The 27,035-nt window shown below is 46.4% G+C and overlaps 1 pseudogene across 1 annotated transcript; it reads left to right on the forward strand.

Moving 5' to 3' along the window:
- The first annotated feature begins 352 nt into the window (after positions 1-352).
- Positions 353-5,071, forward strand: LOC147339916 (transcription factor SPT20 homolog pseudogene; annotated as a pseudogene). Its single transcript, XR_015159730.1, has one exon. The product of XR_015159730.1 is annotated as a transcription factor SPT20 homolog pseudogene (transcript).
- The last annotated feature ends 21,964 nt before the right edge of the window (positions 5,072-27,035 follow it).

Below are 27,035 nucleotides of genomic sequence, written 5' to 3' on the forward strand. Positions count from 1 at the left end.
CTTTCAAGGTTATATGAAAAGAGGGTCTATCACAGCCAAGCCCTTGGAGGAAGTGTGGGCTGTTGGGTAATGGAATGATGAGACTGGAATCTGTTTGTGCACACCTGGGAAGCAATGCCCTGAGGGCGGGGTGGGACCTGCTTCCAGCCCATCTGCAGCAGCGAGAGGCTAGACCAGCGCTGAATTTCTCCAAGTCGCAGGTATTTTGTGCTCTGCTTGTTGAGGGGCGGGTTTCTTGGTGTTTATTTTGAGGTACACTGCTCGCTCCACTGTGGAGTGGCCGCATTTGCAAGACTGAGCTCATCGCCCACTTCCATGTGCTCTTCTTACAGGGTCCCCATCTTGTATGATCATGCAGCAGGCTCTAGAGCAAGCTTTGGATCGCGCGGAGTATGTCATTGCAACCGCCCAGCAGAGACCGCCGAAAAGGAAATACTCATCGAGCGGAGAGGCGTCTCTCCAGGAAAAACTGTATGACATTTATGTTGAAGAATGTGAAAAACAGCCTGAGGTTACGGAGGAATTAAGAAGCAACGTGAACCTGTTAGAGAAGCTTCTTAGGAGAGAGTCGTTGCCCTGTTTGGTGATCAACCTGTACCCAGGAAAGCAGGGCTATTCCCTGATGCTCAAAGGGAAACATGGATCATATTCAGAGAGCATTCCACTGGCTTATGAAGAAGGGGAACTGCTTGAATACTTGGATGCAGAAGAATTACCTCCTGTATTGGTGGATCTCCTGGAAAAGTCTGCGGTTAACGTTTTTCATCAGGGGTGTGTCATAGCAGAGATACGGGACTACAGGCAGTCCAGTGCTGGGGAACCTCCACGTTACCAAAGCAGGCATATTCTCTTACGTCCCACCATGCAGACGTTAGTCTGCGATGTAGAGGCCATAGCCAGTGATGACCAGAACTGGACCCAGGAGGATAAACTTTTGCTTGAGAGCCAACTGATCTTAGCTACAGCGGAACCACTGTGTCTAGACCCTTCTGTATCAGTAGCCTGCATTGCAAATAGACTGCTCTATAACAAACAAAAGCTAAACACTCTTCCCATGAAAAGGAGCCTCAAGAGGTTTTCGGCGCCTGCTCTGAATCGGCAACAGAAGCTGTCCCATTGTCCACCTCCTCCTGAGCTAAGAATCCTGACTTCTTGCAAAAAAATAAGAGAAAGTAAAACAAGTGGACATCATGGCCTTAAGACTTTTAAAGCAGGCAAGTGTGTAGATACATGGATACAGAGACCCTGTAACTTGGCTGTCCCAGCTCAAGTGGATGTGCAGAAATATGCTACAGGGAAGAAGCCTGTCAGATATGAGGAGTCACAACCAACCCAGAAGGTACTAGGTGATTCTGCAGTTGGATGTGAGGCTGCCTACCAATCCCAGGCAACAAGGTTAACCGTCAGGCAGCCAACTGATAATTCACTTGCCACTGGAAATGGGTCTGAGAACGAAGCCACAAGGGAGAGAGAGCCGTGTCTGCCCCAGCCCTCCACAGATGACCAGTTCAAGAGTTTCCTGCCCAGGCCACAGACTGATGCTGGGAGAGTGGTCAGTCGATCCGAGCAACTGGTCCAGAAGAGCGCCCAGTGTCCAGTGCAGACGTCACCCAGCTCCAGTGGCTCAGCCCATCTCAGGCAGCCTTCTCCAGGGACACAGTCAGCACAGCCTAGGGCTGCGTCCATCCAGTCCTCAGTGCCAGACTGGGGAGCCAGACCTCCACCCCCACTCAAGAGACGTCCCTGGAGCCTAGAGAAGAGCTCCTGCAGTGACAGCTTTACCTCACAGCAGGCGGGCAGCTCTCAGGCCCATCCATCTGCTGGCCCTGCTCCTCAGCCACCCAGTCTTTCCCAGAGATCGTCTGTCCAGCTGAACAGAGGTAGCTCCCTTCCTGCGGCCGCCCCGTCCACCACAGGCACGTTACAAAGAACCCCTGACGTCCAGGTCACGACCATCTCCCCTGGCCTGAAGGTCATCAGACTAGTGGGCCCCTTTAGCTGTAGCCAGGCCTCAGGGGGAGAGTGTGCCCCTAGGGCCCCCGCTCCTGTGGGGATCCAGCTGGGCCAGCGGCCCGCAGGATCTCGGCTACCAAACCGGAGGTCCACACCACCGCCGCTGCTTCCTCGTCCTCCTCCCCCTCCTCCCAGAACCATTCAGGTGCTTTTGAAAAACACTTCAGACCTCAGGCCCTTTGCTCTGGTGGAGCTCCCCCGCAGTTCACTGGTCTGGAGCAGCCAGCAGCGAGCCCCGCAGCAGTGTGTCTACCAGCTGGTTCCCCAGCGGGCCCCGCAACGGCCTCAGCCGCCAGCGGTCCAGGCTTCAGGCACGTGGTGTCCAGGGGCACAGACTCCACGAACACAAGCCTCAGGGCCACAGTGTCTGAGCGCAGAGACCCCAGGGCCACAGGGTCGAAGTCCACAGGGTTTACAGGCTCCAGGGGCACAGAGTGTTGCCCGGCCCAGCACCACCATCCACACCCGGCCAGCAGTGGTTGTTCACCTCCAACGGCAGCAGGACTCCCTGCAGCCCCGGGTGCCCGGGTTGTCTCCACCAGGCTCTGTCCAGAGCCACCCGGGGCTGAGCATCTCGCATCACAGGATCCAGGCCTCACAGGCCCCGCACCGGCCGATTTACTGGAGGGTGGTACGGTGCCCAGTGGCTGCAGCCCCAACAGCCCCCACCGCGCCACCCCCTCGGGGCCCCAATCCAGGCAGCCAGACCGCAGGGACCCCGGAGGGAGGCCCCCCAGCCACCCCCAAGCCCTGAGGCCTGCCTGGTTTTCTCTCTTAAAAAAAAAAAAAAATCCAAGAGCAGCCACCAAATGAATCCTGAGTGCCAACCTCATTTGGGTTGTTTTTTTTAATGTGTCACTATTTTACATTCTTGGATGTGCAGACCTTCCACAGAGGCACAATTTTTACATACAAGCCCCGAAGGTCTTTAATAAACTGGGATTATTTCACTTAAGCCATGGCTTTGGTGGTGGTTGTGCACAGTTATTTTTTTTGTGATGTTCTCAAGTGTATCCAGACCCAAACTAGGGTCAGTTTAAACTCCTGAAGCCTTGTTATTTCTCTCAGGCAATAAAACTGTAATACTAAGAAAGTAAAAATTAGTATTAACAAGATGACTTTTAAATTTTTAGATGAGTTACTAACACATGAACTGTGGCATCTTCACCATTTCACGTGTCCAGCTCACTGGTGTTTGGTAGACTCACCTTGTCGTACAACACATCTCTAGGATAACTTGTGCTTGCGCAAGTGAAACTCTCTCCCCGTGGAGCACCAACTCCTCAGGTTCCGTCTCCCCCAGCCCCCGCCCCCACCCTCTACTTTCTGGGTCTCTGAGTCTGGCTGTGGTAGATTCTTCCTAGAAGTGGGGTCCTGCAGTTGTCATCTTCGGTGAGGGGCTAATTTCACTGAGCATCTTGACTTCAAGGTCCATCCCTGTTAGCACGCCACGGGAAGGTCGTGGCTTTTTACAAAGGGTTTCACTGTATGTAATCTACAGTGAAGTGGTCTATGAAATATTAGAAACATCCTTCAGAAGAGAATGCACTTCCATATTTGTTAAGTTTTTGCACAGTGTATGAAATGCAATTTTTACACGTTTTGGGTGAGAAAAAGCTAAACATACCAAAAATTGATCTTATCACCTTAGAGACCCTGGACCCCTGCAGGTGTGCAGCAGGGGGTGGGGCACTTGCTTGCATGGTTGTCCCCAGCCCAGGTCCTCCAGGCTGCAGCTTTGAAAAGGCACTTCTGGGATGTGGTTGTCTCTCTATAAAATCATTTACATTTTTGAGATCCCTGGGTTGTTTGCAGAAGGTAAATAGCTAAATGTTTGGAAATGAGTCGATTTGTTTGTTTTTCAGGTGTTTTCAACCTTGTTACATTCGAGGTGATGTCCCCCTGCCCCCTTCCCTTCTGTCTCTTGCTGAGTGATCACCCATTGGTCAGCCGCCCCTGCTTCCTCTTCTCTATTTTTTTTCCTTTCTTTCTTATTTCAATGGGGCTCAAAAGATCCCTGAACTGTTCTGTTTACTTCATCCCTTTCTTCCCCCCCTTTTTTTTATTGTGGTAAGTTTACGTAAGAATCACTTATTTTAAAGTGTACAATTAAGTGGCATTTACTCCATTTACAGTGTTATGCACCCACAACCTCTATTTCCAAAACATTTTCATCCCCCAAGGCAAATCTCTGCACCCATTCAGCACTCTCTTCCCAGCTTCCTCTCCCCCAGCCCAGGAAACCACCCATTTACATTATTTCTCTATGGACTTCCCCATTCTCCATTTTTCCTAAAAACAGAATCAGAGACTATCTGATCTTTGCTGTCTGGCCCCTTTCACTTGGCATGATGTTTTCGAGGTTCATCCATGTTGGCACAGGTCTCAGCACTTCCTTCCTTTTTAGGGTTGAATTCCCTTTCCTTGCGTGTGAACACCAGATTTTGTTTATCCACTATGTGTTGATGTACATTTGAGTTGTTCCCACCTTTTGCCATTGTGAATAGTGTGGCTCTGAACATTTGTGTACAAGTATCTGAATGCCTCTTTATATTTTGTTCTTATAACTTTGAAGGAGAACTTGCTTATAAAATTATTTTTTCTAAGTATACATATATGCCTTTTGCCGTAACCAAGTTAAGGGAAGTTTGGTCTGGCAGTTCCAAAAGAGATGAGCGAAGAGACAGATAACAAGCCGGTCTTACTCGATCAACCCAGCTGTACTAATGTGCTACAGATCCTGTTAAGGACAGATTTGATCAGCTTGAGGTCAACAACACAGAGAGGCCAGCGGAGTGACCCTGAGTCCATTAGAGCTTCATGCAGCCCACCCTGGACATCTTCGGGAATGGTGCCTGCGCTTTTAAGGAGTGAAGCAGTGCAATGGCCAATTGCAAAGAAGAGTTTATGCTCAGCTTGTGAGCCAACCAGACACCAGAACTCAGAATTTGTGTACCTCCTCTGTTCTGTCCTCACTGATCTTTTCAAGTGCAGATGGCGACACCAGCTGAAGTCCTGCTCCCTTCCCAGACAAGCAAATAAATGCAGCTTTGTTTCAGATTACTGTTTGGTGGTCTTTGTTTATTTTCTTCTAATGGTCCTCACCAAGGTTGGTACTTGATACAGGATCTCTTTAGAGTATAATACCTGTCTATGTTTTGTGAATAAACTTCTCATTCATTTTAGCATCTTGAGAACCTGCAGCCTCTTCCCTACCACAGACCAGATCCATGCACTTCATCTGAAATTTGTTCCCTGCAGGCCTTGTCTTCTGGACTTTAGGGCTGAGCATTCATAGTGAGGTGGTCGTGTGAAAGTAGATGGCCTCAGAATTTTCTGATACAGAACAGAAAAACTGATCCCAGTGATGATCATTCGGGAAAATCCAGGTGGACTCTGTACGGTCTGGCTTGTTGGGGGAGAGTTGGGGCCCTTGTCACAGGGTGGGGCTTTGAGCTCAGGATTATATTTCTTGAGGATAGTATCAAGTACAGGGAGAACTCTGGTTCTAGGTCAGCGGTGTCTGAAAGAAGTAGAATATGAATACTAAATGTTCAAAATCTACTAGCCACGTTTTATTAAGTAAAAAGAAACAGGAGAACTTACCTAGTGATTTAACCAAATATATCCAAAGGATATGTGATCAATATTTTAAAAATTTTAGTGAGAAATTTTATATTCCTTTATTTTTAAGAATATTTTCTTAAATTTATTTATTTTTGGCTTTCTCTAGTTGCAGTAAGCAGGGGTTAGTCTTCACGGCAGTGCTCGGGCTTCTCATTGCAGTGGCTTCTCTTGTTGCGGAGCACAGTCTCTAGGCACATGGGCTCAGTAGTTGTGGGGCATGAGCTTAGTCACCCCGTTGCATGTTGGATCATCCCAGGCCAGGGATGGAACTAGTGTCCCTGCATTGCCAGGTGCATTCTTAATCACTGGACCTACCAAGGAAGCCCTATATTCTCTTATTTTACTAAATCTTCAAAATCCAGATACTTCCAGCCTGTCTAACTTCAGGTGCAAAATTTTCATCAGAAATGCTGGATCTGACTTTACATTTTTACATTAAAAAATTTACAATTAACAGTGTAGATTCTTTTTCCGAACATAGTTTTCCAGTAATTGAATCAAGTACAAGTTTTACAATCTAAATGAGTTAAACTTTCTTCTTCAGTGTCACTACTCATGTTCCAAGTGGTTAGCAGCTGCCTATGGCTCTGATGTTGATCTGTGAAGCTCCAGAGGAGCAAAGCAGATCATAGAGACAGCACCTCAGGAATGATCTGGGTACCAATTCTGGAGATAAGGCTGGAGCCGATCACCAGAACACAAGGGTGGAGTGGAAGTGATGACGCAGATCCCATGCGCTGTGCGGCGCTCTCAGGAATCCTCACCGCCTCTGGTCACCTGGGCCCGGACTTGTAGGTAGAGATCAAGTGACCCCAGCCTTGGAGCTCGGAGGGTGGGAGAGACTGGAAAACAAGGGTCAGCCTTTTGCTGACTGTATTCAAAATGGCGATGCAGAGGCACTAACCATCCCAGCAATTAATTACAACTCACCTATCCCACCCATACCCCGGGGAGCTTGTAATCTGGGAATTTGAGAGGGGAGATTCACTATCAGCTCTTTCCCTTTCCTGTCACCCCTCCTCCCTGTCCAGTGTCAGCAACTCGAGCTCTTTGGCACAGAGGAAACCAGCACAGCCATGAGCTGGGTGATGGGAACATGGAGGCTCCTCCTTCTTCTGTGAAGAAGAAGTATGTTTGGTGTATGTTTAAAATTGGCCATACAAGTGTAAATCGCTTTATGGCATTTTGAGTAATTGAAGGTTTGTGGCAACTCTGCGTCCAGCAAATCTATCAGTGCCGTTTTTTCCAACAGCATTTGCTGACTTCGTGACTCTGTGTCACATTCAGGTAATTCCCTCACTCCTTCAAACTTTCTCAGTGTTATTCTATGTGTTACAGTGATCAGTGATCTTAGATGTGACTGCTGCGACTTGCAGATGATGGGTAGTACTTTTTAGCAACAAATTATTTTTAATTAAAGTATGTATATTTTTTTAGACATAATACCATCACACACTTTAACAGACTACCACATTACTTGACCATAATTTTATATATACTGGGAAACCAAAAAATTCACGTGACTTGCTTTCTTGCGATTTTTGCTTTATTGGGGTGGTCTGGAAGTGAACCCGCAGTGCCTCTGAGGTTGGTCTGTGTGTATCCATTTGAACAATCAAGCTCCTGATGTTCCTGCAGCCCGGCCCTATGCCACACCTTGCCCCACACCACCCTTCATCTTGTCCCCAAAGTCCTGCCGAGCCCTGGCCCTTGGCTTGCCCTTCCTTCTTCCCGGCTTCACTGCCGTAGCCACAGTCAGCAAAGGGTGTTCGAGTTAATTGTTAAATTCAGTTCAACAAGTTCCTCATTAGGGACAAATTACCTGAGTTTGAAATCTGCTAATTTTCCAATCAGAGTGAGTGTTTGCACTTGTGATTTGGAAATAATTACCATATGGTAAAAGCAAAACCTATGTGGGGATTAAAGTAAAGCTGAGGGACGACAGGAGCTTACTTCAGTATCTGCCCTGAAAACTCATGGTATAAGTGCAGATCAGTCAAGGTGCCTCTACAGGGGAGGCTCACCTGTAGCACCATTTGGCAAAGGCTGTTTACTCCCTGTGCTAATATGCCCTTGAAAGGTGACCGTGGTCTTGAGGGGAGAGCCCTGTGGCCTTCATATGCCTGAATTGTGTCTGGAAAGAGAAGAGTCTTTTGCATTTAGCTCTTTCATCTAAATATACATCTCTACCTTTGCTTAGACCTGTCCTTTTTCTAAAACTTCTCTATGAGTTACAAATAAAAACATTTGCTTGGGGGTGGAAGTGGTGACTTTAAATATCCTTTGGGTGATCTTACAATGAATTTACGAGGGAAAACTCATCTGAGAAAATTGTGGGATAAGAATTGCTGTAGAATATGACTATGATCCGAAGTGTAGAAAGCTGGGTCATTCACCTTCAATGATTTGTTCCAGTCCTAATTTACTGTATTACTAAAGCTTTGGAAATGCATGGTCAAGAATCGTCAAGGTGTCAGGTAATTTACAAGCCATTGCAGGAAAACCCCTTCTGAGATACCGCTTTTGAAATTTAGAGCAAGAAAAGCTTGTCACCCCTGAGAAGGTGGTAACCCCTCCTCCATTCAGATAACTTGAATTGTAAACGTTCTCAGGTTTCCCTTTGTACCTTGGCTGCCAGGAAACTCAAAACCCAATTTGAAACTGAAATCACCAAGTTTATGCTTAGTATTTCAACCTTCCTTGCTCCTTTTTGTTTATTGTCTTTTGTTGTAGACTATTTCAAATCTTTTGTCAGAGGAAACTGGGAGCAAATGCCTCCATACCTGCATCAATGTGTTTTAATAAATTGTAGCTTATATTATGTTTATATACACTGCCTCTAATCTTATAATAACCTTGCCTATTAGGTATTACTATCTTCTTACAGGGGCTTCCCTTGTAGCTCAGTTGGTAAAGAATCTGCCTGCAGTGCAGGAGACCCAGGTTCAATCCCTGGGTTGGGAAGATCCCCTGGAAAAGGAAATGGCAATGCACTCCAGTATCCTTTCCTGGAAAATCTCATGGACAGAGGAGCCTGGTGGGCTGCAGTCCATGGGGTCGCAAAGAGTCGGGCACAACTGAGCGACTAACACTAACACTATCTTCTTACAAGGGCTTCCCTTGTGACTTAGATGGTAAAGAATCTACCTGCAAAGCAAGAGACCCGGGTTCAATCCCTCAGTCAGGAAGATCCCCTGGAGAAGGGAATGGGGAATGGCTATGCACTCCAGTATTCTTGCCTGGAGAATCCCATGGACAGAGGGGTCTGGTGGGCTACAGTCCATGGGGTTGCAGAGTCAGACACGACTAAATGACTAACATTCATTCATTCATTCATCTTCATTACAAATGAAGAAACTGAGGCTCGTATAGGACTTGCCTGAGACAATAAGCTGTTAAGTGCTGCCATGGTATTTTCTGTCTTCTTCTAAAGTCCTTTGCCTGGGTACATGTAACTATGTGTTGACAGGTCTGGATTCAGTGACGGACTGTATACATGAAATTTTTTTCCAAACACTACTTTCAGTACAGCACCTAACCCCTTTCCCCATTCTTTAATGACACTTCGGGCAAATCCGACAACTTTCTGAGTGATCTCGGTTGGTAAAGTTGATCAGTCCCAGTGACAAAGTCAATATGGCATCCTCTGGCCTGGAGGGGCAAAGAGAAGAGAAGGGATATAGAGATCTTCTGTGGATATGGTCCTTTTCCAGGGCTGACGCTCAGATCTGCTGAGGTGGAGGGGGGGGCGTCTCTGCACGGGGAGGGGGGCGTTCTGATTTTCCCCTGGGCTCCTCCACCCCTTGGGGCTCCCTGAGAGAAGAGCAGCTGTGCCTGCTGACTCCCACCCTCTTCTCCAGGTTCTGACCCCCATCTCGTCGACAACCCTGTAAGTGACCGCTGTGCTCTTCCACATGGAGCTTTGGGAATTGCTGAGATGCTTTTTTTGAACTCTGAAGGCTGTGGGGTCACGGATCAAGGCGAGCGTGACGTTCTCATTTTCTTTCCCGGAACCCTACCCCTCGGTATCTTTGGCTCTCTCGCGTTCATATATCTCTCGACCACAAGGGGGCACCAGACTCCAGGTTCACACACACAACGCAGCGCCCAGTTCAGTTCAGTTCAGTCGCTCAGTCTTGTCCGACTCTTTACGACCCCATGGACTGCAGCACGCCAGGCTTCCCTGTCCATCACCAACTCACGGAGCTTACTCAAACTCATGTCCATCGCATCGGTGATGCCATCCAATCATCTCATCCTCTGTCGTCCCCTTCTCCTCCCGCCTTCAATCTTTCCCAGCATCAGGGTCTTTTCCAATGAGTTGGTGCAGCGCCTAGCTGCTGCTGCTGCTGCTAAGTCACTTCAGTCGTGTCCGACTCTGTGTGACCCCACAGACGACAGCCCACCAGGCTCCCCCGTCCCTGGGATTCTCCAGGCAAGAACACTGGAGTGGGTTGCCATTTCCTTCTCCAATGCATGAAAGTGAAAGCCTAGAGGATTAAACAAGAATTCCCTCTTCAACTGCTCCCCAGGCTGCAGGGCAGGTGGCGGGACTGTGCCGGAAACTGGATACCCACTTTCCCCTCCTGCAGACCTGCCTCTTTCCTCGAATAGCTCTCGTGGATTTCTCCCTTAGACGTCTTGACTTGGGGGAGCCGGGGGTACCCCCCTCCTCCTGCCCGCTCCCCTTCCCACTTGGCCCCAAGAGAAAGCAGCCAGGAGCTCTCTGCTCTTCGCCTCACCTTCCCCGTCCTCCTGTATTCCCCTGGCGTGGTGCGTGGCGGTTGCAGGGAACTGTACCAGGTGTGAGAGGACCACAGGTACCAGTCCTTAGCACTCTCTCTCTGAGAGGGCTGTCTGTCGGCTGGCCGTTGGGAGTCTTTCTTCAGATTGCAGGAGTACCTGATGCTTTTTGTTTCCAGTTTTGAGTTAGCAACTCTAGGACAACAGGAAAAGCCCCATTGCATACACACAGACACACAGACACACAGACACACACACACACACACACAGAGCAAGCGTCCTTGCCTTCTCCCATTCTCCTCTGTTTAAAAGCTCTGCCTCTATGGAAATTTGCTGGATGACTCAGGGAACTCAAACCAGGGCTTTGTAACAACCTAGAGGGGTGGGATGGAGAAGGCGATGGCACCCCACTCCAGTACTCTTGCCTGGAAAATCCCATGGATGGAGGAGCCTGGTAGGCTGCAGTCCATGGGGCTGCTAGGAGTTGGACACAACTGAGCAACTTCACTTTCACTTTTCACTTTCATGCATTGGAGAAGGAAATGGCAGCCCACTCCAGTGTTCTTGCCTGGAGAATCCCAGGGACGGGGGAGCCTGGTGGGCTGCCGTCTCTGGGGTCGCACAGAGTTGGACACTACTGAAGCGACTTAGCAGCAGAGGGGTGGGAAAGGGTGGGGAGTGGGAGGGAGGTTAAAGAGGTATCGGACATAGGTACACCTATGGCCGATTCATGTTGATGAATGGTAGAAATCAAAGCAATATTGTAAAGCAATCATCAATCAATTTAAAATAAATGAATATAATTTTTTTTTTTTTAAAAGCTCTGGCTCTGCCTTCCCAGTTTCCAGTGGAAAAGGGCAGAAGCCTATGGCTGGTCCTTTTTTCAAAGGATTGTTTTGGGTGAGTTTACTAAAGTTTTTGTAAGACGTAAATAAGAGGTCCTTGGGGAGGATGGGGGGACACTGCTTGGGACGCTTCAGCCCTCTACCCCTATAATCACTATGGATGTCTTCTCAGCATTGTGTAAAGTGTTCTGCGAGTACAGCTTAGAAACAAATCCCCTCATGCCCGTCCCCCACCCAGCAAGATTCCTCTTGGGCTCTAAGCCGCTCCTGTACAGAACTATGGTAACATCTACTGGAAGTAAGAGTTGGAGACAGAAGGGGATGATTTTAGGAAGTGTTATTTGGAGCGATGCATCTTCTTCATACTCGTTGAGAAAGCAGAGTTATTTTGAAATTATTTTTTGGCATTGTTTGGAGCGTGGAGCATTTGAGGTTGAGATTGTCAAGGCCCTGTGGTTATCTGTAACGAAGTCTCAAGTAAAACCCCAGGAGAGACTGCCTGTGGGAGATGGTGGACACAGACACTGGGAGAGAGAAAGTCAAGGATACCAGGGGCCAAGCTATTGGAAGGACCATCTGTGTGGATACTGAAATCACCGAGAAGTCTTATGTAGTGTTGGAGAGTGACAATGAAAATGTTCTAGAATCTTCCAGGTATGTGAGGGAGTTGACTTCCTGCAGTGGGGGAAGAAGACTGGTTTGGTTTGGTTTTAGGGGTCAAGATGTCCCTTTATGTTGGTTGTGGGAGACTTTCTCAATGTTGTTTCTTGATTATTGAGAGTATGCCTACATGCAAGGCGATTTGGTCAGTACTTGGAGTAGGAGTAAGGTGCATTCTCTGTCTTCAGTAGGATTAAAGCCTACTCAGAGGAAAAAAGTATGTGAGGTGGTAGACATGACTTAAACTTATTGTGGTAATCACTCCGATAACTGTGTGTGTGTATAAACATTATGTTGTACACCTAAAACTGACACAGTGTTATGTGTCAATTATATCTCAATAAAATTGTAAAAAATAAAGTCTACTGAGAGAGAGAAGGGAAACACACAAACGACTATAAATCAAGGACACCGTGGCAAATACCGTTAAAGATAAATCTTACTGGTTGGAATTGGGTGACACCTTGGTGGCTCAGATGGTAAAAGTAAAGAATTCGCCTGCAATGCAGGAGAGGCGGGTTTGATCTCTGAGTTGGGAAGATCCCCTGGAGAAAAATGGCAAACCACTCCAGTATTCTTGCCTGGAGAATCCCCTGGACAGAAGAGCATGGTTAAGCTACAGTCCTTAGTAGGGTCGCAAAGTGAGGGACACAACTGAGCCACTAACACTTGCACTTTCATCGCAAAGGAGGCGATCTTTGGCTAGATCTTGGCTTGGATTTTGATAGGCTGAGAGAGGTGTGGGAGGAGGGTGTTCTAAGCTGAGGAACAGCGCCAGCAGAGGAACGGTGGAAGGTGATGTGCACAGATGCGGAGCTGTGTCTATAGCGTGGTGTATGAGCAGAGCAAAAGGGAGGGATAAGGCCAAAATGACAGGTTGGCTCCAAATCATGGATCCTCTTGATTATTTAAATGAAACAAAGGCTCCACTCTTTGAGTAAGGGATCCAGCAGAGTCACAACAGGACTTACAACACTTAAAGGGAGAGAAAGAAATTCCAAAACCCTTCTTCTATGTAACAGAGAAATTTGTTAGATATATTTGTTCCTTTACAGAACTGACAATTTAAGTAACATTATTACCAGAGCAGCACATTAAATGACATGACCAATCGTAGTTGCAGACTGTTAGGTGTAATAGGTTCCATTTGACAAGATGTAGCAACAAACTCTGACATTCAGGTATCTTAAGAGAGATGTTTCTTCACAGATAACACTTCCAAGGATGGTTTTTATATTAATAGAAACAGAAAACAAAATCAAACCGTGGCCTTTCACTCAAACCTCCACATTGGCCAGGAGAGGGAGACAGATCCTTGAGTCAACATTCCCTAGTTCTAACTTTATGACATGGAACTGGCTTCACGCCACACAACAGCGTCTCTGTACCTTTAGGGGAAGAGGGTACATTCTCTCTTTCTGAGATTTTTTCACCAACAGTGGGGGCTGGCAGTTTTAAGATTAAGAATTAAAATTCCAAGAAGCTTAAATCTTTATAATATGGAAAAGAAAAAGGATGTAGAGAAGTTTAGCCAATTAAATATGAGGTAGATAATATTAGGGTTGAACCATATTAAACTGCTAATGTTTGGCCATTTTTGCCCCATTGAAATGGCAGTTTTCTAAGGTTCAACCTAATAGGTACAGTGTAAGTCGTGAATGTCAGGTGAGAAATATGAAGTTGATTCAGTAAATATTGGGGAGCCAGTCCTGGGGGAAATGCTCTGATTGAAGCTGTGGTTTAGCATGCTTTCTGTGGCAGGAATGTGAAGGAGGAACTGGAGAGCAGAGCCTGCAAATTAAACGAGTTTCATACCCATCATCCTTGAAATATACCCCTAGATCTGCATCCCCATAGTATAAATTGATTAAGAAGTACAATTAGCATTAAGCTTTTACATTAAAGATTGTTGTTCAGTCTCTCAGTCGTGTCCGACTCCTTGCGACCCCATGGACTGCAGCATGCCAGACTTCCCTGTCCATCACCATGTCTCAGAGCTTGCTCAAATTCACGTCTGTTGAGTCAGTGATGCCATCCAACCATCTTGTCCTCTGTCATACCTTTTTCCTGCCTTCAATCTTTCCAAGCATCAGGGTCTTTTCTAATGAGTCGGCTCTTCACTTCAGGTGGCCAGAGTATTAGAGTTTCAGCATCAGTCCATCCAATGAATATTTAGGATAATTTCCTTAAGGATTGACTGGTTTGATCTCCTTGCAGTCCAAGGGACTGTCAAGAGTCTTCTCCAGCACCACAGTTCAAAAGAATCAATTCTTTGGCACTCAGCCTTCTTTATGGTCCAACTCTCACAACTGTACATGACTATTGGAAAAACCATAGCTTTGACTAGACGGAACTTTGTTGGCAAAGTAATGTCTCTGCTTTTTAATATGTCTAAGTTTGTCAAAGCTCTTCTTCCAAGGAGCAAGCATCTTTTAATTTCATGGCTGCAGTCACTGTCCACAGTGATTTTGGAGCCCAAGAAAATAGTCTGTCACTGTTTCCATTGTTTCCCCATCTATTTGCCATGAAGTGATGGGACCAGATGCCATGATCTTAGTTTTTTGAATGTTGAGTTTTAAGACAGGTTTTTCAGTCTCCTCTTTCACCTTCATCAAGAGGCTCTTTAGTTCCTCTTTGCTTTCTGCCATAACGGTGATATCATCTGCGTATCTGAGGTTATTGATATTTTTCATGGCAATCTTAAAGATGGAGAGTTTAAATTTCTCCCCAAAGATAGGCTACAATGGATGGACTGTAAAAATGGGCTTTTACAGTCTAGTAGATTCAAATTTTGGTAAATTGTTCTACCAACTTGATTTCAAAAACATTCACTTGGGACTTCCCTGGAGGTCCGGTGGTTAAGACTCTGAGCTTCCACTGCAGGGGGCATGAGTTCAATCCCTAGTTGGGGAACTAAGATCCCACATGCCACATGGCATGGCCGAAAAATAAAAAATTGATTAATTAAATAAAATTACAGTTAAAAAAAATAGAAACCACTCACTCATCTACCACCGCTGAGGGGGACAGGAGGCATTTGAAAGTCCATGTTCTCCCTGCTGGCCTTTCCCCAACCACAGACCCCACACAGACTGCTGTGACCCTTCCCTCAAACGAGTCCTCTTGAGAAACATGGATTTTTATCTACACAATAATACTGTATGTGGCGTTTATCATTTTAAATACTTTTTTTTTTTTGAGACTAAGGTAGGCTGACAGGATTAAAGTCCATGGGCTTATAAACTCCTTGCAGGGCTTTGGGGCAGGCCCGTGGTAGCTGTGTGGCATCTCGGAACAAATTCAAGTCACAGAATAGGCTCATCAGCTGGTAACACTCTTACCGTTTCTTCAACTCTGGTGTGCGCCAGAACCCCAGGGGATGAGGATGGGGCCTGAGAATGTGTACCTCCAAGGAACTACTGCTCTCTTCTGTTGGGCTTCCCAGGTGACACAGTGGGAAAGAACCCGCCTGCCAGTGCAGGAGACATAAGAAACAAGGGTTCAATCTTGGGTTGGGAAGATCCCCTGGAGGAGGGCATGGCAACCCACTCCAGTATTCTTGCCTGGAGAATCCCATGGACAGAGGAGCCTGGTGGGCTATAGTCCATGGCGTCACAAAGAATCGGACACGACTGAGCGACTAAGCACTAAACACACTGTCTTCTACAGGGAAAGGTCTGAATATGCCAGTGAGAAGGGTTCTCTGCTTCCGAAGAAAGAAAGAGAAAAATGAAAGGTTTAAAAAAAAAAGGGGGGGTAGAATACTTAGGTAACCCAGGTCATCCAGATAGGTCTGCAGAGTGAGCCCTGAGAATTCGCATTTCTAAAACTTTCTCTGTTCTCTGATGCTGCTGGGCCAGGGACCACCCACACGTTGAGGACCACAATCTGTGTGCCAATCACATGGCCGCCCTCCAGAGCGAGTGTCCTATTTCCCAATTTAAACCGGAGCTATTCTTAGAGGAGCCCCTTCAGAAAGGCAGGTTCTCTGGCAGAACGCCAATTGTCTCCTGGACCCAGTAACTTCTCTTAGTGAAATGGGTAGAAAAAACCAAGAAGGACCCTGTGGGAGAGGGAGGAGGGAGACTGTTGCATCAGCTAATAATCTCTTGCCAGAGACCCATTGGTTCCCAAGATGCCGGATCTCCAAAGCTAAATATATATCCATGGGAGGATTTTAAGCAACAGAGAAAAATAGGAAAATACCAAAGGTGATGATCTGGACACAATGCTATTAAGATTCGTTTTTAAACCTGCTGGCTATTCATTAAAATCCTTTGAGAGAGAAGAACTCATTACTCTCTGACCTGGATGTTCTTAGAAACAGGAAGGCCTTGGTTTTATAAGAATCAGCCTCTCTTGAAATGCCATTCACTTCTGAAAAAGACCATGAGTGCTTTCTTTGCTATTCCTGGGGAAGCAGTGCCAGTTTCAAAATCCCTTCCTCTAGTTAAGAATGACATTATCACCTAATAAGTAACTAAAATAATATTTTATTATATGAAGGATGAGCTTGGAGGCCTCAAAACCTGGTTTCTTTCAGTGCCAAAGAGGAGATAGTTATTGGCAGAGAGTGAAGCCTACAGTGAATGGACATATAAAGCCACCTTGATTTGATCACATCTTGAAATTATAGGATTGTTGGGAAAAATAATGTCAAGTCTCCCTGAAAACTGGCAATGTTCTAGTTGCCATACTATTTTTGTTTTAGAAGCAAAGCAGAAATGTAGTAATAAGAAAAAAAAATCTGGGTCTTATTTTTTCCCAGTGATCTCAATGACTTGAGTGTGATGTAACTGATGTAATAAAGGGATAAGACAAGGAAGGGAGGTTTGCTTTATAATCAGTGACATGACCCACAAGTACCATTTCTCCTTGCTCCAGTCCTAGTACTCAGGACCATGTCTCAAACCCAGAATTATACTCAGCTAAATTAGGCTCTCTGTACTGCCTCCCCCATCACAGCCTGTCTATGAAAGATGGGTTCAGTTGCAGAGAAATTAGCAAGACTCTATGAATGACAGTACAGATTTCTCTCTTTAGTCTTTTTAGATTCTCCTAGGCATTATTCCCCTGAACATTGTCTTCAAAAATGAACAACAGCCAGGGGCCCTTTCTGGCTAAGACAAGGTCAAATTGGCTTTTTCTGGTCATGGGTAGAAAATCTGTCCATCAAATTTATGGGAGGAGGCAAGGTCAACGTTACTGGGAATATGTAACTCCAGTTCTAGATTTAGCAAATAAAAACACAGGACACCCAATTAAATTTGGATTTCATGTAAACAATGAATATGTTTCAGTCCAGCTACGTCCCACATGTGGCTATTAAAATTGAAATTAAATAGAATGTAAAATGCAATTCCCCATTGCATTAGCTATTTCATCAAATGCTATGTGTGGCTAGTGGCTACTATAGTGGACAGTGCAGATCAGTGTGGATTAGAGAAAACTTCCATCATCACAGGAAGTTTCTTTGGACAGTGGTGCTTAGAGCAAACCAAGAAGATGTTCTGGAGCCAGGTCCCCAGGCAGATAGTCTCGGCTCGCAGGTTCTTGACATGCCATCTCTTCCTCCTTTACATACAAAAATGCAGGGGATCCCCTAGAGAGCACAGGAAAGGGATACCCCACATCCTACCTATCAGCAGGCTGGTGATTCAGGATCAGAATCAGTTGTTAAATTCTCTGCCTAGCTGCTCCTGAGAGAAACAAATCCTTTATGTTTGTATAGGGCTTTGCAGAAAACAGCATTTCCAAGTCCACACAGGATTTTATTCTTATAGTAACGTGGTAAGCAGGCCCATGAGAGAAATGAGAAGATGAAAGGGAAACCGGTGCCAGAAGGAATTGCCTCTGACCCTGTGGACTGCTTACTCTACTAGGGCTGCCATTTATTTATTCATCCATTCATTTATTTATTTATGGCTAAGTACAATATTATGATGGTTTTTGCCATACATCAACAGGAAATGACCATAGGTATACATGGGCCCCCTCCCTCCCCACCCTACAAGGGCTGCTTTGACAAACTACATCTGTTCACTCATTGGGATCATTACCACGTTTATCCTTTGTGCGGCTTTCCTCTATCAGCTGCTTTGATAGTAAACTGAAGTGAAAGCAATGTCTTTGCATCTGTCTGTGGTGGACCCACATGGTGGTCTGACCAAGCTCCCTGGCTAGATGTTTTAAATCTTCATTTATATATATACATACTGAGCTTCCGAAAAAGAAAAAAGGAAACCATTGACTCAGGGTCACAGAGCCAGTAAGTCGTGGAACCAGAATACAAATCCAAGATATCCAACTTCAGTTTTGGTATTGGGAATTTCCAGGGATGTGTGAAGTGTTTTGAGGTTCATGATATTTAAAAATGCTGGTGGAGTCTGTTCTAATTTCAGTTGTAAAGGTCACCAGCTGTTTACTGGGTGTCTAGGGCAGTGAGTAGAGGTCAGCTAGGCTTATTCCAGCCTCAGCAACTTGGTTGTTTTATCACTCAGCTGACTACTTCACCTGCCGCAGTGGTGGTTTTCACCATTTTACAGCTTTCAGTTATTACTAATTGTAATAATTTTCATTCATTCATTCATTTATTTGAATGTGGCGATTCATTCATTTTGTTGAATGTTTGGCTGTCTGGTGTCTTAGTTGAGGCAGTCAGGATCTTTGTTACGGCATGCAGTCTTCGCAGCACAGGGGCTTATTTGTTCTGCAGCATGTGGGATTATAATTCCTGGACCAGGGATCAAACCTCCTTTCCTGCATCGCAAGGCAGATTCTTAAACACTGGACCACCAGGGAAGTCCCTCAATTATTTTTATTCTGGTGTTTACCACAACAGGTTATTGGTTAAAGAGAGGAGACATCGAGAATCCTGGTGTAGTGAACAGAATGAGCTACTGAACTGTGTGCTTGCAAACGGTTAAAAAGTTTAAAAAAAATAAAATGAATGAGCACTGAGGGACATAAACACAATCATTCTAAATTTTGCCCTCAGACCTGTAAAGTATATTCGTATCATTTATTAGTACATCAGGATATCTCTAGTTCTTCAGAACAGAAGTTAAAAGGAGAAATTTTCATCCAATTTGGCTTTTACTTTATGGGTAATAAAATTACCCAAACCCACAGTGTGTTATTTCTGGAGAAGTACTTGCAAATAGCAGCCAGAAAGTGCTCATGTCTCCTCTTTTAGAAACAAAACATGAAAATTATAATAATAAAGTAATTGATTTTTTTTTAAGTGCAAAATTCAAGACTTCCAAATATCAGGTCATGGAAGCAGTTTGGAAGGTTGTAACACATAGTTAAATTTCCATCTACATATTAATACACATTTGGTCCCCAAACAGTATTATTATATCATTTTGAATTTGTAGATAAACCATGCTCTTTCTTGCATACTTAATTTAAAATAAATGAAGCAGCATGCATCACTTGTTAAATGGGAAAAAGTCAAACTTCGTCCTTATATGTTATGAATATTACTAAGGAATACATTAAAATGGAAATTATAATGCAATCTTTAATAGTATACTGATCTAAATGCATTTTTTTTTTAAACCAGAAGTTGCTTCCTCTTATATTCCGCCCTAAAATAACACAATAATTTAGCATTTCTGTGGGGGTTGAAGAGACTACAGATTTCTGTGAATGCTGTTTATGAGGGTGCAGAGAGGAAGAGTGTGGGACATGGGTAGGGTCAGGGTAAGTTGGTGTGTGTGTGAGTATGCATCTTCTGTTTGGACTTGCGTGTGACACCATTTCTAGTGCAAGTGATAGAAATCCAGTTCAAGCCACTTAAAGCAAAAAGAGGGATTTATTGGCTCAGGAAACTGGCACCTCCAGAGGTAGAGCCAGTCTCAGGGACTCTAAGATGTCAAATGACATCGTAAGGGCTGCCTGCCACCTCCTCTCTCCCCTCAACTCTGTGCTTCTCTTTATATTGGTCTCTTTGTCATCTAAATGTTCTTCCGTGTAGTGGGGGGAGAAGGCAAACTCATGTCACCCTGGCGTAGTTTACCCCAGAGACGAGCGTCTCTCTTCTACTATCTGTCGGTGGGTGGACAACCAGATGATCGGAAGGAAGCAAGAAAAGACAGGAAAGACAGAAAGCTCCAGGGAAGAATCCCATTGGGCTCTACTTGGCTCACACTTCCACCTCCAGTGGCTGGGGACATGGGGTATCGTGACAGGTGAGGCTCTGAAGACATGCCATCCTTGTCTTGGGGTGGGGATGGAGAACCATACAAGTGGAAGAAAAGCAGTCTTCTGTTACTAGGAGAGAGCAGGCTGGGGGCTAGACAGAGAAGCTATAGACAGTGGTCCTGCGGTGTGTGTGTGTGTAATCTAGAGGCTCTGGGGCGTGTGTGTATGTGTAAAACCTAGAGGTCTTCAGGATCTCCAGATAATAACTTGGAAAACAGCTTGAGCTCCTGAGCTGGATATTCTCCATTTGTCCCTCCACATCCCATCTCAAGGGTGACTCCTTCTGATTAAGTCCAGTCGCTGGGGACACTGACAGGAGATTGGAGGCAGGAAGAGAGGTCGGGGTATTGACTCCCCAGCTCCTGTCTGCCTGGCTGGGGCTGGATGGCAGCTGTTTTCCTCTACTGAAGTCCATGCCTCCCCCAGGCAGCCCTCACCCTGAGCTATGGCTGCCACCAGGTTGGGAGACTGCCCCCTCCTCTTGACCCTTCAGACCCAGGTGTGAGCCCGCTTCCTCCACTTGCCCTGGGGTGTTTCACCATTCCTCGTCAATTACCTTTAACCTTGCCCTGTACATGCTGCTGCTGCTGCTAAGTCTCTTCAGTCGTGGCCAACTCTGTGTGACCCCATAGACGGCAGCCCACCAGGCTCCTCCATCCATGGGATTCTCCAGGCAAGAACACTGGAGTGGGTTGCCATTTCCTTCTCCAATGCATGAAAGTGAAAAGTGAAAGTGAAGTCCCTCAGTCGTGTCCGACTCTTAGCGACCCCACGGACTGCAGCCCACCAGGCTCCTCCATCCATGGGATTTTCCAGGCATGAGTGCAGGAGTAGGGTGCCATTGCCTTCTCTGCCCTGTAGATAAGTCTCTATTAAACTGTCCCCAGTTTCACTTTTTGAGCTTGCTATCTCTTCCTGCAGGGACCTGCTTCGTACGCTGCTCATCCTCTGTACCATCATAGTTCTAGTCCTCCCGGACTCCCTCTTCTACATATTTCTGTGAAAAGCCAGCTGAAGGCTCCTATACTCCCTCAGACCACCCCAGTCAGGGTTGTCTCCTTAGTCAGCTTGTGTCTGAGGCTTAGTCACTTTGTGTGGTGCTTTGTTCCCAGCAATGGACACAAGCCCCTCTTAATTTTTCAAAGACAAACTCATAATATTTGACAAACATTTACTGAAGGTGTAGGAAATGGCAACCCACTCCAGTATTCTTGCCTGGAGAATCCCATGGACAGAGGAGCCTGGTGGGCTACAGTCTATAGGGTCACAAAAGAGTCGGGCACGACTGAGCACAGCACAGCCTTTAGAACTGGGGATAAAACGAAGAAATAACAAGGTAGAAAAGGAAAACTGAGTCTGAGAGCTTCTGGGTCGTGAGTCTCCTAGAGAGCTGTGGGTGTCCTTGGGAACCGCTCTCTGGTTCCTGGGGCCCTGGACAAATCCCTTTTAATAGGCCAGTTTGCACCTGTGTGTGTGTGTGTAATCTAGAGGTTCTGGGGTGTGTGTGTGTCTGTAAAATCTAGAGGTCTTCAGGATCTCCAGATAATAGCTTGGAAAACAGCTTGAGGAGGACTTTTGTACTAACTCCTCCGTAATGTGCAGGAGGTCACTTCAGTAGGCCTGAACAGCGTAAGCAAGTTCTTTGAGGTGCAGATGGAGCTGGCTGGCATATTGGCAGGAACTGACTACTCAAGTGTTCAGGAGTTGAAATGATTTTAAGAAAGGAGTTGACAAAATCACTGCCTAAAGAATAGAAGAATCTGAACAGTGGAAGGATGTCAGCTATGTTAGTTATAAAAAAATGCATTGAAAATGTGAAAAATTTCTGGATCCCTCTGTAGCCCTGGAGATGGATGCAGACAAAGCTCATGACTCCCGTGAGTTTGATCCTTGGGCCAGGAAGATCCCACATGCCACGGGGCAACTAAGCCTGTGTGCCACAACTACTGAAGCCCATGTGCTCTTGAGCCCGTACTCTGCAATAAGAGAAGTCATCGCAATGAGAAGCCCGTGCACTGCATCTAGAGAGGAGCTCCTGCTCGCCACACCTAGAGAAAAGCCCATGCAGCACTGAAGACCCAGTGCAGGCAAAAATAAATACATATTTAAAAAAGAAAAAAGAAAATGGCAGTGACAAAAGTACCACTATCAAAAGGTTGCTCTGAGGATTAAATGGCATACCAGACATGAAGTGCTTAGTATAATACCTGGAGCACAGGAAGGGCTTGTGAAGTCTCAAGATGACTGAGAGGGAGAGGAAATGATTGAGTAGGGAAAGGGGCGTGGCTTTCCTGACCTCCATCCACTCAGGCTCCTCCCTTCAGTGTAACTGACACTGCCAGTGAACAATTTGATAATGAGCAGAGTTGTTATTTATGGTGTAATGAGCTATTTTCAAGTTCACTCACAGCATAAGTCAGGAAAAAATAGGTAAAACAAGTTGGGAGGTACATACCTCCAGGAGTAAAGCCTGAAATGAGGATTCAGGTTTCTCCAGGGGGAAGAGCAGGGCAGAGCAGCACAGGGAAGGCGAGGAGGGCAAGCGAAGGTTGAGCTTGAGCGAAGACCCATCCGAAGCCAGATCCACAGGGGAGCTCTTGAGGCTAAGTTACACCCCAAGAGTTTGTCCCAGATCCAAGCTAGGCAGCTGGGCTTTCAGATGCCCATGCCTGGCAGTCATTGGCTGAGTTCTCCCCGAGGAAGCCTACAGCCCCAGGCACTCTGCCCTTTGCACTATGAGCAAAGCGGTGCCAGAAGCTGAGAGGGTTCCCAGGAGCACTAAGTCAGTGTCCTGGAAGCTCCCTTGTGAACCTGAAAGGTTGCTGCTACAAGCCTCGTGCAGTGCCTCCAGTTTGTGGCCTCCAGTTCAGTCGCTCAGTCGTGTCCGACTCTTTGCGACCCCATGGACTGCAGCACGCCAGGCTTCCCTGTCCATCACCAACTCCCAGAGCTTACTCAAATTCATGTCCATTGAGTCAGTGATGCCATCCAGCCATCTCATCCTCTGTCGTCCCCTTCTCCTCTCACTTTCAATCTTTCCCAGCATCAGGGTCTTTTCAAAAGAGTCAGTTCTTCGCATCAGGTGGCCAAAGTATTGGACTTTCAGCTTCAGCATCAGTCCTTCCACTGAATATTCAGGACTGATTTCCTTTAGGATGGACTGGTTGGATATCCTTGCAGTCCAAGGGACTCTCAAGAGTCTTCTTCGATACCACAGTTCAAAAGCATCAATTCTTCGGCGCTCAGCCTTCTTCACAGTCCAACTCTCACATCCATACATGACCACTGGAAAAGCCATAGCATTGACTAGATGGACCTTTGTTGGCAAAGTTAATGTCTCTGCTTTTTAACATGTTGTGTAGGTTGGTCATAACTTTTCTTCCAAGGAGCAAGCGTCTTTTAATTTCATGGTTGTAGTCACCATCTGCAGTGATTTTGGAGTCCTCCAAAATAAAGTCTGTCACTGTTTCCCCATCTATTTGCCATGAAGTGATGGAACCAGATGCCATGATCTTTGTTTTCTGAATGTTGAGTTTTAAGCCAACTTTTTCACTCTCTCACTTTCATCAAGAGGCTCTTTAGTTCTTGTTCGCTTTCTGCCATAAGGGCGGTGTCATCTGCATATCTGAGGTTATTGATATTTCTTCCGGCAATCTTGATTCCAGCTTGTGCTTCATCCAGTCCAGCATTTCGCTTGATGTTCTCTGCATATAAGTTAAATAAGCAGGGTGACGACATACAGCCTTGACGTACTCCTTTTCCTATTTGGAACCAGTCTGTTGTTCCATGTCCAGTTCTAACTGTTGCTTCTTGACCTGCATACAGATTTCTTGGGAGGCAGTTCAGGTGGTCTGATATTCCCATCTCTTGAAGAATTTTCCAGTTTGTTGTGATCCACACAGTCAAAGGCTTTGTTTTTCTGGAACTCTTGCCTTTTCGATGATCCAACGGATGTTGGCAATTTGACCTCTGGTTCCTCTGCCTTTTCTAAATCCAGTTTGGCCTCCAGAGGAGAGGAATTTGATCCGGGGCCAGAGATAAGGCTCGGTCGCTCAGAGCTTTTTGTGTAATAAAGTCTTTTTAAAGTATTAAAGAGATAGAGAAAGCTTCTGACATAGACATCACAAGGGGACAGAAAGAGGGCCCCCTTGCTAGTTTTTAGCAAAACATACCTATTAGCAAGCTGCTCATTAGAGAAAGAAAACACCTCAAAACTGAAAGAGTGGCACCAGGCCCCTCACCCACATCATGCATTTTGAAATAGCGTTGGCCAAGGTGAGTCATCCCGGGCCATAAAACAAATGACCTGAATCTTGAAGAAAGGCAGTCTTATTTCCAAACAAATACATAGTTCATTAACATAGCTTAAAGGAAACATTTCCATAAGAAAAACGCAATGGTTAGCTCAAGGTTTGAGATAAAGTTATGTTCAGGTGGAACCAGGTGTCGCCATGGCAACACAGGGTTAGAAGAGAAAAGAAAAAAAAAAGTCTGTCACTTGGCAGTGTCCTCCTGCCGCTTGGGGACCTCTGGCCTCCCTACCGAGGCTATTAACACTCTCGAACTCACCTGGAAAAGCGTGGAAACTGGCACCCCAGGCTCCTTCGAGGGGAGGCTGGGGGTGTGGTAGCCAGTCCGGGATAGGCTGCTCAATACCACGGCCCTCCGAGGGCAGGGGGGATGTGAATTACAGAAGTACAACCAGGTGTGTCTTAGCACGAGTCCCCGCCCCAACACCACGGGACTAGGATTCCACCCCCAGCAGTTTACTTGGGAGGTGAAGCCAGGAAGTGGCAGCCGGGAAGTAGGGGCAAGAGAAGGGAAATCGGTCGGGACAAGTTCTCGATGGCAGGGAGGAGATGAGCCCTGGGCAGAGCCGATAGGCTGTGTAGCACGCATCTCTGAGTGGTCCCTCTTGGCAGTGAGAAACTGGGGCATTTTGCCATCATGTCTCTTCCATCACATGGCTTCCCTGGTGGATCAGCTGGTAGAGAATCCACCCCAGTGTGGGAGACCTGGGTTCGATCCCTGGGTTGGGAAGATCCCCTGGAGAAGGGAAAGGCTACCCACTGTATTCTAGCCTGGAGAATTCCATGGACTGTGTAGACCATTGGGTCGCAAACTTTCACTTCACTCTTTCATCATTGACGGAGGGCTGCTCCCTGGAACTCCTGGCTGCCCTGGGTTTGTGGGGTACACTCTCTGCAGCTGAAGGAAGCCCCCCGGCCGGGGTGCAGAGGCTGGCAGTGAGAAGCTGTCAGCCTGGAGGACTGAGTGCTGAGCCTTCGCGGGCAGGACACCTACCCTGTGGGCCAGGGCGGCTGGGTATTGTTCATCTGGTGACAAGGGCAGTCTCTCAGGGAGTTGCCTGTCCACCCTCCCCGCTCCGGGGTTGGCGTTAGGTGGGCTTGCTGGTTTGGGGGTCCTCATCCCTCAGCTGTGGACTCTGAGGCCTTGGGTGGCTTTGCGCGGCCTGGCTGGGTTTCCAGGACAGCCCAGGCTTAGGGATGGTAAGAGGTTCACGTCCTGCCGATCAGGAGACTTCCGCTGCTGGTGCTCTGGAGCTAGCATCCCCAAGGTAAGGAGGAGGCAACAGCTTCCACCCACCCTTACCTCGTATTAAAATTTTCTTTTTTTATGTATTTTTATTTATTTCTTTGGCTGCGCTGGGTCTTAGCTGTGGCGTGTGGGAACTAGTTCCCTGAGCAGGGATGGAACCCGGCCCCCTGCATTGGGAGTGCAGATCTTAGCCCCTGGATTACCAGGGAAAACCTTGCCTTGTACATTTTCTGTTCACTCCATGGCTGGATCTTGGAGCCACATGGCGGGTTCTCTAAATATCCACCCCTTCGCCCATTGCATCAGGGTGGGCCCAAGAGGAAAGCTGGGAGACGCAGCCAGCATTCGTAGCATTCCTTTTTGAACTGCCTTGTCTATTGCTTCCTGGTTTCATCTCTGGCCTTGATCCTGTGCCACTGTCTCTCTTGTTTACCTTTCTTGCCTTTCGGTGCTGATGAAGGCATAGGGAGAACCCTGTTGTTTAATCAGTCATGTCCGACTCTGCAACCCTGTGGACTGCAGCCCACCAGGCTCCTCTGTCCATGGGATTTCCCAGGCAAGAACACTGGAGTGGGTTGCCATTCCCTTCTCCAGGGGATTTCTCCGACCCACTCCTACATTGACAGGCGGATTCTTTACCGTCTCAGCCACCAGGGAAGCCTGGGGAGAACTCTACATCCGTCCTAATCATCATCCATGAGGTGACAGCAAGAGTGATGGGAAATAGGAGGAAATGACAAGGACAGTTTGACCCAGCCAAGAAAGGGGTACCCAGGTATGTCTCCAGAGTTTAGGAAAAAAAGATTTTAAAAAATCTACCAAAAATATGGGCATGAGCTCATGGTCAGAGAATCTAAATGATAGAGATGAGCAAGAAATGGTTGCTAAAAAAAACTGTTCATGAAAAAATACGCTGTTCATGATACATTACCACAAAAAGGGCTAGAGAGGAGAGAAAATAGGGCAGATCTAAGGAAACCATCGAGGCTGCACAGAGGGCTCTCTTGATAGCTTTGATTTTAAAGGGAGGTGTACCAAGCCAGAAACCTGGCATCATTAAAGGAGAAACACAAAGCATGTCATAAATTTCTCAAGATGGAAATCAAAAGACCAGAATAAGCTCAGATCTGAGAACAATAGTAATGATAGCAATAAAAAAGCTTTTATGTTCTATTTGAAACAGGAATAAGGAAAGGATGGGTCTGCTTGGGGTGAGTGCAGTGAGGCAAACAATGGCAGAGAGAGGAAACACACAACCTCTGGTTTGTTGCTCCTTTTTCTTACTGTTTATTAAGGCCAGTGCTCTTTATAAAGTGGAAAGGGTGAAAGACTCTTGGTTAAAAGAGATCGGTGAAGAAATAGAAAAGAGGCCCTGGGTGT

Source organism: Bos grunniens, chromosome X, assembly GCF_055505025.1.
Source record: "Bos grunniens cultivar Pamir isolate PY7600 chromosome X, Bosgru_T2T1.0, whole genome shotgun sequence".
NCBI classification, from domain to species: Eukaryota; Metazoa; Chordata; class Mammalia; order Artiodactyla; family Bovidae; genus Bos; species Bos grunniens.